The sequence below is a fragment of the Tachypleus tridentatus genome, chromosome 1 (genome assembly GCF_004210375.1).
Source record: "Tachypleus tridentatus isolate NWPU-2018 chromosome 1, ASM421037v1, whole genome shotgun sequence".
Lineage (NCBI taxonomy): Eukaryota > Metazoa > Arthropoda > Merostomata > Xiphosura > Limulidae > Tachypleus > Tachypleus tridentatus.
Genome location: NC_134825.1, coordinates 8,900,477 through 8,918,258, shown reverse-complemented (window position 1 = coordinate 8,918,258; position 17,782 = coordinate 8,900,477).

Here is a 17,782-nt window from a genome sequence, read left to right as displayed (position 1 = left end):
TTTAGATTAATTCATGCAGCTGTAGTTGAAATAGCACTATTTGTCCTTATTCTGCTGGTGATTTATAGGTATTGACTATCAATATTGATTTGTATAAGTATAGATTCGTAAGTATATCTTCTGAGTGTTTAAATGAAATATGGAACATTTGTTCTGTTTCTCAATATACATCTTATATATATATAAGGTTCAATGAATATTACGTCATACAATATCATTTAATTATACTTATAAGATTCTGTCTATAAGACACTAGCAGGATATTTTCTCTTGTCTAAACTTAATATCAAGATGAATAAAAATAGAAATATTACTCAAAATTGCTAAGCCTCGTAATATGTTCTTGTAACCTAGAAGTTCAATTATTTTTTTGTATATAAATTTGAAGATTTCAGAAGCACTAAAAATGTTAACAAGTTACGTTTTTAATACTGTCTCTCTCAACATCTGATGAGAGTTTTAGTCTTGATTCAATTAATATTAACAAAAATCTTAAAATATCGAAAAGTATTTCTGGATCAAGGTGCCTTCACACATATGCAAAGTGGATATTAAACACAGCCATAAAACTATGCTCACCAGATAAAATTAACGATGAATTAGACAAAATAAAACAATACTTCACCAACATCAATAAGTTTCCTCCACAAACCGTAGAAAACATTATATGCACACACCTAGACAGAAAGCAAAATCAACCAACTAAAGTAAATACAGCTCACGAATCAAAAAACCACGAAACCATATACTACTGTATACCATATATTCCCGACATCAGCAAACAAATAACCAACATTTGGCAAAAATTAGTAACAAAATATGACATTCCAATTAATACCAAATTTATTCAAAACCCGGCACAAAACTGAGGTCTATACTATGTAAAACTACACTGACAAACACCACACCAACATTATTTATAAAATACAATGTGATAACTGCCACGACTTCTATATTGAGAAACAAGTAGAAAAATGGAAACCAGATTCAAAGAACATAAAAAGTCACCTTCACACGTTTTCGAACACTGCAAGTCAAATAAACACAACATAACCATAGAAAACACTCAAATATTAAATAAAGAAACAAACATAAACAAACGTAAAATTAAAGAAGCCTTACTTATACAACAACTTAAACCCAAAATAAACCAATATAAAGGAACGCCTTTATACCTATATTAATATAATAAATTATATATTCAAACATCTAATACCGCCCTCTACATTTCGACACACAGTTACACAACCCCTTTCAAACATGTGGTCAGCTTCCGGTCAGTTACCTCTTTCTTTGTGAACCTGACGATGACCGAAGAAGGTCGAAACGTTGTTCGCTCTTCTATGTAAAGTGTTTTCTCAGCCCAAACGAGCCGTTTTTGCATATAAATTTCTCAACAAGTGGGTTTCTCGTCATCACTGAAAGTGGATATTGTTTTATTGTTTTTCTTAATCTGTGTTTCTCACATTCACCGACAGATGACAGGAAGGTCGTAAACAAACTACGAAAATAATCCTGATTGCCTCTAAGTCACTCACATCACCGGTCCGAGATAGCGTAGACGTACTCTAAATTAAAGTGTCTATTAATTTCTAACAGCAATACTAAAAGTATGTTTATACAATAGATATAAAGCAATGATATGTAGTTCTTTAATTTATAACGGCCAATTATGAAGAGGCGCGGCATGGTCAGGTGGTTAAATCACTCGAGTAGTAATTCCACTTTATACCTATTGTTGTAATTTTTTTAACAAGGTGGTATTTGCACTGTCTTCTTTCCATATGCTAATTAGTTAACTAGTGTTTTATTTGATGTATTTTTGTTTATACCTCCTCTTTGAGAGGGATGAATAAAGAGAAAAAAAAACAAACTCGAGTGGTAATTCGAGGTTCGCGGGTTCTAATCCTTGCCACACCAAACATGTTCGCCCTTTCTGCCATGGGGGCGTTATAATGTCACAGTCAATCCCACTATTCGTTAGAAAAGAGTAGTTTAAGAGTTGGCGGTGGGTGATGATGACTACCATTGTTACACTGCTAAATTAGGGACGGCTAGCCTCTTGTTTAGCTTTGCGCGAAATTCAAACCAAATCGATTATGGAAGTACGTCTCCTATATACTGGCAAAATTCACTGCGTGAAATAAAACTTCTGAATTTTGTAAGATATAAATGAATTCAACTCAACTAAGCAGAGGTCAATAACAAAAGAAAAGCTGGTATGTTTTATCAGTAAATCCATTATATCTAAACTTAAACTTCAATTCATTGTTCTTATATAATAATACCTTGTTGGCATGCCACCAAATGAAATGTATGTAAAACACACTTCTCAGTTAAAAGAAGTGCGATTATTCAATGAGTTATTTCTAAACTAGAATAAAAAAGACACATTATACTGCTATCTATGTTTGTTTGCTTTGAACAGTGGCAAGTCATTATCTCTTTCTTCAGGTGGTTAGGAGGGACGTTATAATTAGACTGTCAATCCCACTATTCGTTGGTAAGAGAGTAGCCCAAGAGTTGGCGGTGGGTGGTGATGACTAGCTGCTTTTCCTCTAGTCTTACACTGCTAAATTAGGGACAGCTAGTGCAAAAATACTTCGTGTAGCTTTGCGCGAAGTTAAAAAATAAAAACTTTCTTCAAGTTTGCATATGGTATATACATATGTTTGCGATATGTTGAATGGAAGAGATTTAAATGGTTGATTATTAAAAAACAAAGTTTGTTTGTTTTCTTATAGCAAAGCCACATCAGGCTAGCTGCTGAGTCCACCGAGGAGAATCGAACCCCTGATTTTAGCGTTGTGAATCCGTAGACTTACTGCTGTACTAGCGGGGGACTATTAAAATATAAAGTAATATTCCAATGAGATATATGACAATAAAAAACTATGAAACAAGTACATAGATCGCAACATAAATGGCATGGGATGCTAGGGCATGAAACGGGGCGATGACAGGATTGTTAAGGTATTAGAATGAAGTCTCCATATCGTAAGTACGGTGTTACTTACAGTAGAAATGGGTAAAATGTGCAATACAAATTAAAATGTCAAACACAGTTAAAACAGAATGCAAACTCATTACACACACTGTTGAATAGTAAACAACCTAATTGCAGAGTAACAAGCCATCAAAGCACTTGAGAAAGTCTGTAGAGTAAAAACAAAAAATTCACAAAAACCAACAGTTTGTCAATCTGACTAACTGACTAATGCTGTTGAAAATATATACTTATTTCATGCCTCCACCTTATGCAAATCTAAATGCACATTAATAGGTTAAAGCTGTTTTTCTTTTTAAAATTTACTTATAACCTTGGTAATAACAGGCAATAAAAATAAGCATTTTGCAACCCTAACAACGAACTAACAATACATTTGCAGTCATATTCTATAATTACGAGCTGTATCTGTGAGTTGCCAAGTGATAACGCGTCCACATGTCATGTATGGGTGTACGAGGGCTTATGCAAATATGCTACGTAATCATTCTGCAGCTGCATCAGCTAGATAAAATAATGTGGATTATGTATATTTTATAGATCTGAGTTCTATATATGATCTAATCTTTGAAAGCAAAGCATTTAATTCTATAAATCTGACTTGAAAACTCTGTGTTTGACAAAGCAATTCTATCGTAGCGGCTGGTGTCTAAGATGTAATTCGCCTACATAAGAAAATACATTACCACTGCCAAATTCTGGCACGGGTTTAGTGTTTTGTATTGAAAACAAGAATGAAAGTTATATAATTTACCTTTGCATTGTTTTCGAACTAAGTGTGACCTATTGATTTCTTATGTATAGTAAACAATGTGATTTTTAAAATATACCTTTCAAGGGCACAAAAAGATATAAAAGGAGAAACTCTTATGTTTGTAACCTTGAAAAGTCTGTCTTAGCGAAGAGAACATTACTGTAAGAATAGAGATAAGGTTATAAACAGTAATGTTGAATTTGAGAAACAAGTCTTAATCATAAGGTTATAAACAGTAATGTTGAATTTGAGAAACAAGTCTTATTCATAAGGTTATAAACAGTAATGTTGAATTTGAGAAACAAGTCTTAATCATAAGGTTATAAACAGTAATGTTGAATTTGAGAAATAAGTCTTAATCATAAGGTTATAAACAGTAATGTTGAATTTGAGAAACAAGTCTTAATCATAAGGTTATAAACAGTAATGTTGAATTTGAGAAACAAGTTTTAATCATAAGGTTATAAACAGTAATGTTGAATTTGAGAAATAAGTCTTATTCCTTAATCCAGCCAAAGAAAAAGCTGCCAACTTGGCTAGATAGAAGAAAAACTACAAACATTCAATAGAAGGTTGAAGAATCGCTGAGATTTTATATATTTTTAACTTAAAGAAGGACCACGTTTCGAGCTAGTGTTCTTCATCAGGTCATACAGATTACAACAAAAGCACATGCGCAGAATTCAAAGAACTTGCGTGCATAGTATCGGGAATGTTGAGCGTGAAAATTCCAAGTAAATTTACACTTATTACAAGTGATGAAAATATACGTAGATAGTAATTACACTTTAAACAAGAAATAGAAAAGTAAAAATATATACAGGAAGGAAAAGGGTTAATTTAAACCAAATGGTTGTAGAATCCACAGATCATAGATTATATCCTTTCAAGTCGTTCTTTTTTGTGATTGTCTGTTGGAGCACAAATAAGTCCAAGAATCTGTGTGGTTGTTGATGGTGAAATGTTTGTCTAAAGGTGTTTCTTGGTTCTACAGTTTAATATGATTTAGATGTTCTCGTGCTCGACGGCCTGTTTGTCCAATATATAAACTATTGTATCTTTTGTAAGTTATACAGTAAAGAATACAGTGGTACATGTAAATAATTGTCTTATGTTCTTTCTTCGTATGTGTGTAGCACTATTTATATGTGGGCAGCTGACGTACCTGTTTACATGTGAGTGTCTAGTATTATTTTGTTTTCGCTTAACATTAATGTGTCTTTGGATTTATTTTAAGTTGTTTCATGTCTGTAAAAGTAATTGGTGAGTTTTTGAAAAGAGGTCTAGTGGTGGACACTTCAGTAAGTATTGTGTAATAGTTTAGTGTAATATCTTTGATCTTGTTGGTTGAATGATATGTTAACACAACTGGAATATAATAAGTGTGTTCTTTCTTGTTAGGTTGAATGTTTGCTCCTGGATACATGAGCTAACTTTGGTGGCTGCATCATGGATAAGAAAGCCAGTGTAGTATATGGATACATGAGCTAACTTTGGTGGCTGCATCATGGATAAGAAAGCCAATGTAGTGTATGGATACATGAGCTAACTTTGGTGGCTGCATCATGGATAAGAAAGTCAATGTAGTATATGGATACATGAGCTAACTTTGGTGGCTGCATCATGGATAAGAAAGTCAATGTAGTATATTTTATAAAATAAAATATTCACGTTCTTGATAACGAGAAACCCACTTGAAATAAAAATGTATATCAGAATGGCTGATATGGGTATTAACACTTTTATTGATAAGGAGAGAACACAAGATAAAAAAAACAACTTAACCATACAAAACACCCAGATACTAAGCAAGGAAACAAATATAAAAAACGCAAAATCAAAGAAGTCCTACATATACAACAACTGAAACCAAAATTAAACCAATATAAAGGAACACTTTTATACCTTAACTAATTAATAACCTAACATTCACCTGCAACGCCCCTACAATCCCGTTCCCGTTTATACTCTCGTCTCTAAGAAATGTGTCCGGCAACGGTCACTTTCAAACTCTCTCTTTTCTAACCTAAAGATGACCTAGGAAGGTCGAAACGTTGTTCTCTCCTTATCAATAAAAGTATTAATACCCATACCAGCCGTTCTGAGATACATTTTGTTATTTTGTTTACAACGTGTCCAGCTTCATTATCTTCATATAAAAAAATGTGTTTCATTGTAATGTATACTGGTGACCAATTGGTTGTCTTTTATGCACGTGTTAATGTACGTACTTGTGTGAATGTGTTTCTTTTTAGTGTATCGTAGTGATCAAATAGTTGTCTTGTATGTATGTATCGGAAAGAAAGCTATAGCAAAAATATCAGCAGAAACCAGGAAATGCTGAGAGATATAAAAGCTCTGAGAAGGATAAGCCTAGAGCCAAACCACTCTTGAGACAATGTACCATAAGAAGGATATGAGACAAGCGTTAAAAATAGATTAAAGCATTAGGAAGTATGAATGTGAGCACCGAAAAGTAAGGAAACAAGGTAGGAATGGGTGAGACAAAATGTTACAACATTTGATGGTTCTTGACATGTGCAACCTCAAAATGGGTGTGGCTACTATTCCGTCCCATTCTTATTTCACGTTTGACTTTGTACTTTGATCTAATTATAGACTTGAATTGAGTTTTATTAGTAGATAATCATTTATAAATATTCCACAACTTCAAATATTTCTAAAATTTGCAGTTCTGTTACTACACTGTTGACCCAACCCTAACATGTCAGATAGCCATAGTTTCCCTTAGTGACTCTTGGAGCATCCTGTCTTACTTCCGACATTAAACACCCCTCTTACGTTAGAGTTACTTAATGTGATTACATACATTTATACGTGCTTGGATGCTAAAAGAGTTTACAACAGAGATATTTAGCTATATGCACGATTCATTTAGTTTGAATAACTACCATGTTACAAAAAGCAAAAGGAAGGAGGGACACGCCCACTTTAAGGAACCCCTGTGTCATAAACCACCAAGTGTTATAATTATATCCTGTTGATGGTTTTCTCACTTCTTGGTACTTTCATTTCTACTTCCTTATTTAAAACTGTATTACACTTAAATACATAAGTCTAACATATTTAATTCTAATTTTTAAGACTCTTCATTAAAATATTTGCATTCTCTTTCAATTGCAGCTCTCAGCAAATTGATTGTTGCAGATTTTTTGCTATATACCTTATCTTTGATGTATCCCCATAAAAAAAAGTCCAGAGGTGTGAGGTCTGGTGAATGTGGGGGAAATCTTTTTTGGAAACTGTGCATCCTCTGCAGGTTTTGCCAGGTACCACTCACAAAATTCAACTCTCTGGTCAGGATCATCTTCATTGAGGGCGTGGACAAATACCAGAGTAAAAATTTTCCAATGAATGCACTTCAACATGCAATGGACGCTCGATTTTGGGATTCTTGTCTCACGGGCTGCTTGCCGAACAGATTTTCTTGGAGATCGGTGGAGACTTTCTAACACCTCTGCTTCTCGTGTAGGACTGGTGGACAACCGCGGTCTTCCAGAACGCCCTTTATGGACATCTTAAACAGTTTCATTTGTTTCAAACTTATCTCTGATGCCAATAATGGTGAACCAAGTTGGTGGATCTGTTTGATACTACCTTCTAAACTGTCTTTACAGTTCAGCTATGTTCTCACACTTCCAGTAACACTTTAACATAAATTTCCTTTTATCAAAGCTTAGTCTTGCTTCTACCATTACTTCAAATCAGTTGCACCCATAAAAAAAGAAAGTTTGAGTGAGTTATAATCATTCAAAGTGTGTATACATATTTTTTGGGACACCCTGTATGATTAATCCTGTTACCTTCGCTGTAAGTCAGGGTGAAAACTTAGAATATTTGAAAGTTACTCATTGTCTTACTTTAGACACTTACTGATAAAGTTGACTTGTAACAATGATAATGTTGTAAATACAAAATGATGCAGAAAACAAGTACTGGGATATCAAATACAATAACTGACTTCTATGTAAAGATTTTTAGTGTCACATCTAGAAAATGTTTACTTGTATGGAAGAAAGTTTTGTTTTTTGTCAAAAGAGTAAACATCGTTTATTTGAAATTTTAAAAACCAGTAAGGAGTTGTAGGTGATTGGCTGTAACAGTTTGGGCATATAATTTTGATGTTTAACGTCTTAGAGAATTGTTACAACAATGTTTCATCTCGTTGTCCTGTAAACCTAAATAAGGGAATAACCAAAGGATTAGAAAATGTCAACAACATTGTATTGTACCTAAGAAGGTGTTGTCATGGTTTTAGAAAATGAGTAGAAAACTCTCATGTAAAGATATTAATGGATTAGGAAAATTTATAGAAACACGTTGTTTTAATGAAGTAAAATACACGATGCAAATGTCATCTTGCTCTCGAAACTGACTTTGTTAAATGACAACGAGAAATACTTGTTGATGGTTCCTGAACCTGGTCAAATTGAAGTGTAAGAATATGGGTTTGTTCAAGCAAAACTGGGGGCATTTGGGAGAAAGCAAAATATTGAGAAACATTTAAAACATATATTTTACTAAGCAAGCATAAATAGAGAGCTTGAAAACAGGATTTAATACGTGTAATTACGTTGGGCTTTAGATAAACCTACTAAAGAGTTGTGTGAAATCAAGCCTTTTGCTGTTTGAGGTAAATATATCGGGATCCTTACCACAGACTTTTAATGGAAACTGGTACACAAGTAACAAAAAACTTGTGAAAATAATGAGGATAATGTTGAAATGACATTAAGTACAGAAACACAAACAGGATAAATACACAAAGTAGTCAAAATTTCGGAAAAAAACATTTACCTGCAACTAAATTTTGAATTTCGTTCATTTAAATTAATTTAGTTTAAATAAAAGCGTTTAAAAGGAATAATAATATAAAGATTTACATACAATAGCCAGTTCCCATAAGCTTGTAACATTGACTCAGAGGCTAATTATACATGAATTTTTGTATGGTGTTCTGTGTGTTCATTCCTACCTTATTTTTATACTTTCTAACACTGACATTCATACATTATCGGTATTTTTTTCATTTTTTTATTATTTTCCCCCCTCTTCTGTATAAATAATACCAATTAATATTTTATAATGTCTGATAATCACAATAAAGGCGGTAGTTTTAGTCTGGCATGATGAATTACCTTGATGGACATCATATGTTAAAGTCAGTGAAACGACTTCTGCACTCTCTAAGTTAAAATACAACATTGTGTTGTGTAAATCATTGCAACAGTTTCAAACGTTCGTGAGCTAACCCTATTGATGTCAAGAGAATAAGAATAATTAGCAAAACATTTGAACGTTATCCTGGCTTCCTGTTCTCTACTTTAACTGTTTTTGGTCAAGCTGAAAGCGTCAAAAACAGAAGTCATGTGTTTGTAAAAATCTCTTAAATTATTATAAGAGAGAGTTGAGACTATGATAATCAATATATAAAATGATTATTTATTACTGGCCCATTCCTACAGAGTAAGCACTGTTGTGATTAGTGGTAATGTCCATTAGACATTATTTCACTAAATGGGTTGAAAGTGTTCTGATGAAAGATCAAGAGCTGGAATAGCATTGTTGTCTCTATAAAACATTGCAGGATTTCATTCCAACTGAAGAATAATCAAAGAATTGAAAAAAAGTCACGTAGATTAAATTTTATTTGTATGTTTACTGTTAATCACAAAGCTACACAAATAATCTATCTCTTCTGTACCCATTGCGAGTGTCAAAATCCAATTTTTTTAAATATTTATTCATTAAATTGCAAAGTTTACTTCTTGAGCCATGAATTAAAGACGTTTCAAATTGAGCTTTGGTTTGTCAGTGATATGTTGACATTATGTGTTTTATAGTTCTGATATGTTGACATATCATGTGAAACTGTAGTTCTATAGTTCTGTTTTAAAACACTATATATGTTGACATATCATGTGTTTTGAAACACTATAGTTCTAATATGTTGATATATCATGTGTTTTGAAACACTATAGTTCTGATATGTTGACATATCATGTGTTTTGAAACACTATAGTTCTGATATGTTGACATATCATGTGTTTTCTATTTCATATAGTGATATAATTATTTTCAAAATTGTTACTTAGATTACACCTTATAATGACAGCAGCATCTGGTAGAGAAAGTTACTAACATTATCTTGTCCTAGCTACTTCATTGATTTATTCATTTTAGTAGGTGACCTCTCCTGTGCCTGTAAGGATATTTTATCATCAGATCAAGCATCTAATGAATGGTTCTGTGCTGGAATATCCATTGCTGGTTATTTATGACACTGAACAAAAACAACAGGTTTACATTATAAATCTATTAAAGTATGCTTTCTGGGTTCTCCAGCTGATCAATCTAAGAGAAGAACTTGATTCTTTTTACAAGACCATTATGTGTATTTTTATGACACTTAATCATAAAAAAGAGAGACAACGTGACAGGAACAAAGGCTACCTCGATGACAAGAGGACTGTATTCTTGTCAAGAGTGGTCATGTACAGTAGTTATCAAAGTCAATAAGTTGTTTGTCTGTTTACAACATAAGTTGTTTGTCTGTTTACAAGCTTCAGTATTTTAGCTTAAACAGAAATATTAGTTAAATTATCTCTCTCATGAAATCAATACTTATAAACTTCTGAAGAAACTACTGTTATTTTGAATTCATCCATCTGACACTTCTCAGAAGATCAGTTTTGTTCATTAAGTTCACAAATACGTGAACAGAGGAAAAATTACTTTCTGCAGCTCCAACATGTATTTCAAGTTTATCTTTATTGTTATGTTACTTATATCAAATTCCAGCTCAATCTTTGGTGCAAACTGAATGTAGTAGTGTTTCTACAAAGATAATGATTTCCTTGGAATGTAGAACCATAGACTATGAAGAGAGAAAGCCTGTTCGCAGAAAGAGATGGTTGAATGGGAGAGATCTCTATTCACAGGAATTTCATCCATGCTGCAGGGACATGAGTCAACTTACCACTACTGATATGGTGAAGGCTACCCATATTTGGTGCATCCATATCATGTGAGCAAGCGATTTTTCTAAGAATCAGTCTCAGTGGTAAGAAAGCATATACAACCGAGGTCCATCAGAATAATGGGGCACCTGACAGGTTGAAACCACATACAGATTTATCAAGTGAACTTTTAGGCTATCAATAATCAGATGATAAAAGCCCTAATTCTAATCAAAACCACTGGTGACTAGTAGACAGAGTTTAAATGTACCACCTGCAAAGGATTACCACTAGTTAGAATTCTCTTCCTAGCAAGTGAAGCAGCGAGCACATACAAATGAGGACCTTCACATATATGCATATGTATCAAGAAATTCTCATCTCCACCAAAGGCAACTTTACTACATTTGGGGTTGTATAGAGCTGTGTGATGAGCCACCCCATACAACTCTTTGTCCTGCAGTCATACAACTAAAACTGACAACTCATTTGGATACTAGAATACACACAAATAGCCTCAGCAAACCTACTCCTGAACCTCTTCAGGATCAATACAAGAGTAGGCGGCTTTGCCTTAGCACAAGTGGTTTTGTGATTGAGACCAAACAAATAATGCCTCCAACCTTCAAGTGTTCAAGTTACGCACATTTCTAAATATAAATCTAACTTAAAGAAACATTCATGTTAGAATAAGTATACAATAGTAAATCCGTCACATCATTCAGGTGAATATGCTTCACGGAAATGATTAATACATTCCAAATAATATGACACTAGAATAGATAATAATATTGCGAGAGTGTGATTTTTTCATAGCCCCTTGCATGAACTAGTAACATTGAAATGTAGGTGACTGTCTTGTTTCACAGTGATACTTTATCTCTTTGTGGAATGTCTTTATTCTAGACACAATGTGGAAGTTAAAACCATCATTGTATCAGTCTCCAACATGCCATAAGGAAGACAACACTACTGAATAGTGGATATTAAAGTGAATAATCCAGTAGCTCTATGACAAGTAATTAAAGGACCCTGACCTATCATGTTTGGTCTTTTTAATCTAGTAAGAACAAGCCTGGCCAGCACTGGTGGAATAGCATAGCACAGATACACATTAATTATAGATATTTTAATAAGATAATTACGAATGTAAGGTGTACAGTGCCATTGTTACTACCTTAAGTAAGTATAACAGAGAATTGTTGAAGTTTTTCTATAATAGATAGTTATGGATATCACTGGACCACTCACAGAGACTGCAGGGACAATTACTGTATACTTGTAACCGTCATTACTTCAAAAATGGGCCAAAGTGTATCCACTAACTGATCTGTTAGTCAAGACCACTATGGTCCAGAACACTAGAGGAAATACATCTGTTCCCACAGTTGTATAATTTATTAAGTTTTGTGAATGCTCACTTCACCTCATCATTCGTAATCTGACAGTTTAACAGAGCAGACAGTACAAGCTTCCATTTGGATGTTTGCAAAGTATGTTGAACCTCATGAGGATTAACACTTGTCACATGCAATGATAGCATATAGAGTAACAGAACAAGGATCAACTGGCTGTTTACTAAACATTTTCTGACATTTAGACTAGAAGCACCACTTCATGCAGACGTAATATATGGCCTTTCACCACAAGTAAAAATTTTCCAATCCCTTCAGTCACATGTAAAGTGGCTGAGATTGACAATGGTTGACACATTGACAGCTAGTAAAAATGATAGAATAGTGGCAAAAGAAATTGCGAATAGATATTCCAATATTATGATTGAATGTAATTGTAGCACATGGAAAAACATGGAAACAGCTAGGATCTAGCTGGACCAGTCCTTATCTGGTACTCTGATGAGGCCTTGTTTTACTGGTTTGACCAAGAGTCTGGGTAAGAAACTAATAAGTTAAGGAAGGACAATGATACTGTCTCAAGTCATTGTGACCTACCCAAACTTAGGAGGAATAGATAGATACTATTTTATGGTCTTTAAGGAGCCATGTGAGGAATTACAGAAACTGAAAGCTACTGCCAATTTTGACAGACAATCAAAACAATGATGTGAGCTAACCAATTAGTATAAATAAATTTATCTTCATAGCAAAAAGTACCATCAGGTCGAGCACCTGAAAAATAAAATGAAGTGGGGGTACTTGTTTCTTGAGCTATTGAACAGGAGGGTCTGGCGGAATGCATGGCTGATTATTTGATGTTTATTGGCGCGAAGCAACTAAGCTACTTGGACCAAACAACCAGTTTTTAAAAAATGGTAAAATATACTCGTTATAAAATATAAAAATGAATCAAGGTAAACTATTGAAAGTTCAAATAACAGGTAAAAACTTAAATAGAATTAAAAAGGCCAATGACTCTTAAAAATTTAAAAACATAAGTAAGATGGACAGTATCACCATTGCCAATACACTGTACACTATCAGGGCTAAATCCGTGTTAAAAACATGTTTAAAATGGTGCCATCGTTCAGAGTTGTAACGACGGCATGACAGTAAAACGTGGGCTATCGCGACTTGAGTCTCACAGAGGCCACATTTGGTGCATCAGTCCTAGATAAAAGATATTAATGAGTTATAAAACTGTGATTAATGCATAGTCTAGCCAGGACAGCTTCCTCATTCCGATCCTTAAATAAAAGAAACGACTAAAAATAATAGCAGACTATCTATTTCAAAACATCATAGCCCACTGAAGGAGGAGGACACAACCACAAATGGGATGCTGAGACGAGGATCGCAGCTTTAAAGCATGCTAGAAGGAAAGTTGCAAGCGACGGAAGAGAAAGGATGGTTTATGGAACTCAATGTATTGTGGACTGGAGAAGTGTGGAAAGCCCCTGTGCAGAGCTAAAGTCCCAGATAGTGAACATTGTCCAACAACTTCAAGGTCGAGATTCTGATACAACCATAGATCAAAGACTTGTTTTGAATTTCGCGCAAAGCTACTCGAGGGCTATCTGCGCTAGCCATCCCTAATTTAGTAGGGTAAGACTGGAGGGAAGGCAGCTAGTCATCACCACCCATCGCCAACTCTTGGGCTACTCTTTTACCAACGAATAGTGGGATTGAACGTCACATTATAACGCCTCCACGGCTGAAATGGCGAGCATCTCTGATGCGACGGGGATTTGAACCCGCCACCCTCAGATTATGAATCGAACGCCTTAACTCACTTGGCCATGCCGGGCCCTACTCAAAGAAAGATGGCAAACAATCACTCAGAATTTTCTGTACAAACGCATGGAAAGCATGCCACGTCGATTCGAAGCAGAACTAAAATCCAAGTGTTTACATAGTGATTTGTGAAACTGGTTTGTGTTATTTTGACTTTCGTTTTTACGTTCGATTATTGCAGAGAAACTTGTTTAATCATTTTGTAGGTTCATTATAACAAGAAGATGTAAGAAACTACAGCAGGTTCACAACACTTGTTATGAGAATATGTAACGAAAATCATGAACGTTCTGGTATTTGAAAATGTCACGGGCCTGGTATGGTCAGGTGGTTTGGGTACCCGACTCATAATCCAAGGGCCAGGGGTTCGAGTCCCTGTCACACTAAACATGCTCCTCCTTTCAGCCGTGGGGGCGTTATAATATGACGGTCAATCCCTCTATTCATTGATAAAATAGTAGCCCAAGAGTTGGCTGTGCGTAGTGATGACTAGCCGCTTTCCTTTTAGGGTTACAATGCTAAATTAGGGAGCTAGCGCAGATAGCCCTCTTGTAGTTTTGCGTGAAATTAAAAACAAACAAACAAACGCCAGTGTTAAAATTAGGATTTGAGATAACATTTAAACAGACCTTGTCAAGTGCGTTCTAAAAACATATAGTATTACACACTTTTCCGCTATCTAATAAAAGATATAACAAATTAACAACATTTTCAAAGTGGGCCACTTTTTTTTGCCCACCCCTGTATATCTGTCATTATGTATATGTAAACTAACATGTGTGTGTGGCAGTACATGCACATTGTAAACACTAAACAGAGCTCATTATAGATGCTTTGAATAAATTAAAACAATTAAAGCGACCACTGACAAAGAGAATTAAAATCACTCTGGTAACAAATGACAACAAGGTTTGTCTATCCTTCATACCACCCACTTGCCTTTATCAGTGTAAACAACAACACCACTATAAATGAAGAGTGACTTGTTCCATCAAAGCACGTGCCATTGCTGCCACCAGAAGATGCAGATTTTTTTTCATATAGTGTATTATGTTGAATTTAATCATAAATAGCAGAAAGTCTGATTTCTGATTTTCGTTTGCCTTTTTTTTAGCTTGTTTGTTTGTTTTTGAATTTCGCACAAAGCTACTCGAGGGCTATCTCTGCTAGTCGTCCCTAATTTAGCAGTGTAAGACTAGAGGGAAGGCAGCTAGTCATCACCACACAACGCCAACTGTTGGGCTACTCTTTTACCAACGAATAGTGGGATTGATCGTCACATTATAACGCCTCCACGACTGAAAGGGCGAGCATGTTTGGCGCGATTTGGATGCGAACCCGCGACCCTCAGATTACGAGTCGCACTCATTAACGCGCTTGGCCATGCCAGGCCCTTTTTTTCAGCTGAAAATGTGAAAGTAAATGATAGTGTTGCTTTCCAAGTATTTATTATATTTTCCTTTCTTATTAATATTAATATATTAGATATTAATCAGATATTAAGATGTTAATATGTTAGATGTAATAAAAATGTGTTTTTGTATGATTATGGAAAGTTCGGGTTTTGTCTTGTTACAATTAATGGTAAATCATTGACAGCATGGTCTGGTAGCTAAGGCTCTTGACTCACAACCCATTACCAAACATCTTCGTTCTTTCAGTCATGGGGACAATACAATGTGATTATCAATCCCACTTTTTTAGTAAAAGTAGACCAAGAGAAGGTGGTGGTTGATGTTGACTAGTTGCATACTCTCTGGTCTATCACTTTTAAATTAGGAATGGTTAGTGCAAATCGTCTTCAAGTAGTTTCTGTACGGTATAGTTGTAAGTCATTATTAAAAGGTTTGTATTGTGTATGTTGCATGTAAGCGTTCCTAGATATAAATGATATTAACATGTAAATAGATTATGTCGCAAGTTTAAAGATGATTGGTTTTAAATTTAACTTTGATTGTTGGCCTAAAGACAGACCAGAGAAAGAGAGAGAATGTAGAAAATTGGAATATGTGAGCACGTCATTTTTTTCAAAATTTAAAATTGTATAGAAATCTTCAAAATTATTGGTTATTTAGTTTCAATACTATCATGGTAGCAATAGGTGATTTTTAAATTATTTACATTACTTTGTTTTAGTTACTTTGCTTCTTTCTTTGTTTAGTATGTAGCATATTATTTGCCCAGAAAAATATTTCAGAATTAGATCAAGAACCTAATGAATGGTTATAGTTTGATATCCTTTGCTGGTCTTTTATGATGTTGACTGAAGGTGACAATTGACCAAACCAGACAGGGAACACAGGTCAGGAGGTATTGCCATCTATTAGACAAAAACAACAATATACATTCTAGATCTATATATGCAAAAACGGCTCGTTTGGGTTGAGAAAATATTTTACATAGAAGAGCGAACAACGTTTCGACCTTCTTCGGTCATCGTCAGATTCACAAACAAAGAAAGACGTAACTGACCGGAAGCTGACCACATGTTTGGAAGGGGTTAGTGTAACTGAGTGTCAGAATGTAGAGGGCGGTGTTAGATGTTTGAATATATAATTTTATTTATTTTATTATATTAATACAGGTATAAAAGCGTTCCTTTATATTGGTTTATTTTGGGTTTAAGTTATTGCATAAGTAAGGCTTCTTTAATTTTGCGTTTGTTTATGTTTGTTTCTTTATTTAGTATTTGAGTGTTCTATGGTTATGCTGTGTTTATTTGACTTGCAGTGTTCGAAAATGTGTGAAGGTGACTTTTTATGTTCTTTGAATCTGGTTTCCACTTTCCTACTTGTTTCTCCAATATAGAAGTCGTGGCAGTTATCACATTGTATTTTATACATAATGTTGGTGTGGTGTTTGTCAGTGTAGTTTTTACATAGTATAGACCTCAGTTTTGTGCCTGGTTTTTGAATAAATTTGGTATTAACTGGAATGTCATATTTTGTTACTAATTTTTGCCAAATGTTGGTTATTTGTTTGCTGATGTCAGGAATATATGGTATACAGCAGTATATGGTTTCGTTGTTTTTTTATTCGTGAGCTGTATTTACTTTTGTTGGTTGATTTTGCTTTCTGTGTAGGTGTGTGCTTATAATGTTTTCTACGGTTTGTGGAGGAAACTTATTGATGTTGATGAAGTATTGTTTTATTTTGTCTAATTCATCGTTAATTTTATCTGGTGAGCATAATTTTATGGCTATGTTTATTTGGTTTCTAAGTATGTTGAGTTTTTGCTTTATTTCATGTGCTGAGTCCCAAGGAATGTATAGTCCAGTGTGGGTGATTTGTCGGTGGATTTCTGTTTTGAATTGTGTGTCGGTTCTTGTAATTTTGAGGTTAAGAAATGATATTTGATTGATTTCTTCCTGTTCACATGTGAAGTTAATGTTGGGATGTATAGAGCTAATGTGATTGAAAATTTGAATCCCGCAACCGTGTCATCTACATATCTCTACCAGTATAGTGGTGGATGTAACGCTGTGTTAATTGCTTGTGTTTCAACTTTTGTCATAAAAATATTGACTAGAACTGGTGATACTGGTTTGCCCATGCTTAGGCCATTTGTTTGTATATAGTTTTGGTTGTTGAACATGAAGTTTGTCTTTATCGTGGTGAATTCTATGAGGGTTGCTAATTGGTTGCTGGGAATGTCTATAGTTGGGTTAGGGTCTCGGATATAGAGTTCTAAGGCTATCTTGCAGCCAGCTTATTCATCAAAGACTCTTTTAATTTCAAGTTTAATCTAAATCAACTTAATCAAAAAGCCTTAATGGACAGTTTTGATGTTATATCCCTCTTCACAGAAGTTCCAACCGCTGAAGCCTGCAAGATAGCCTTAGAACTCTAT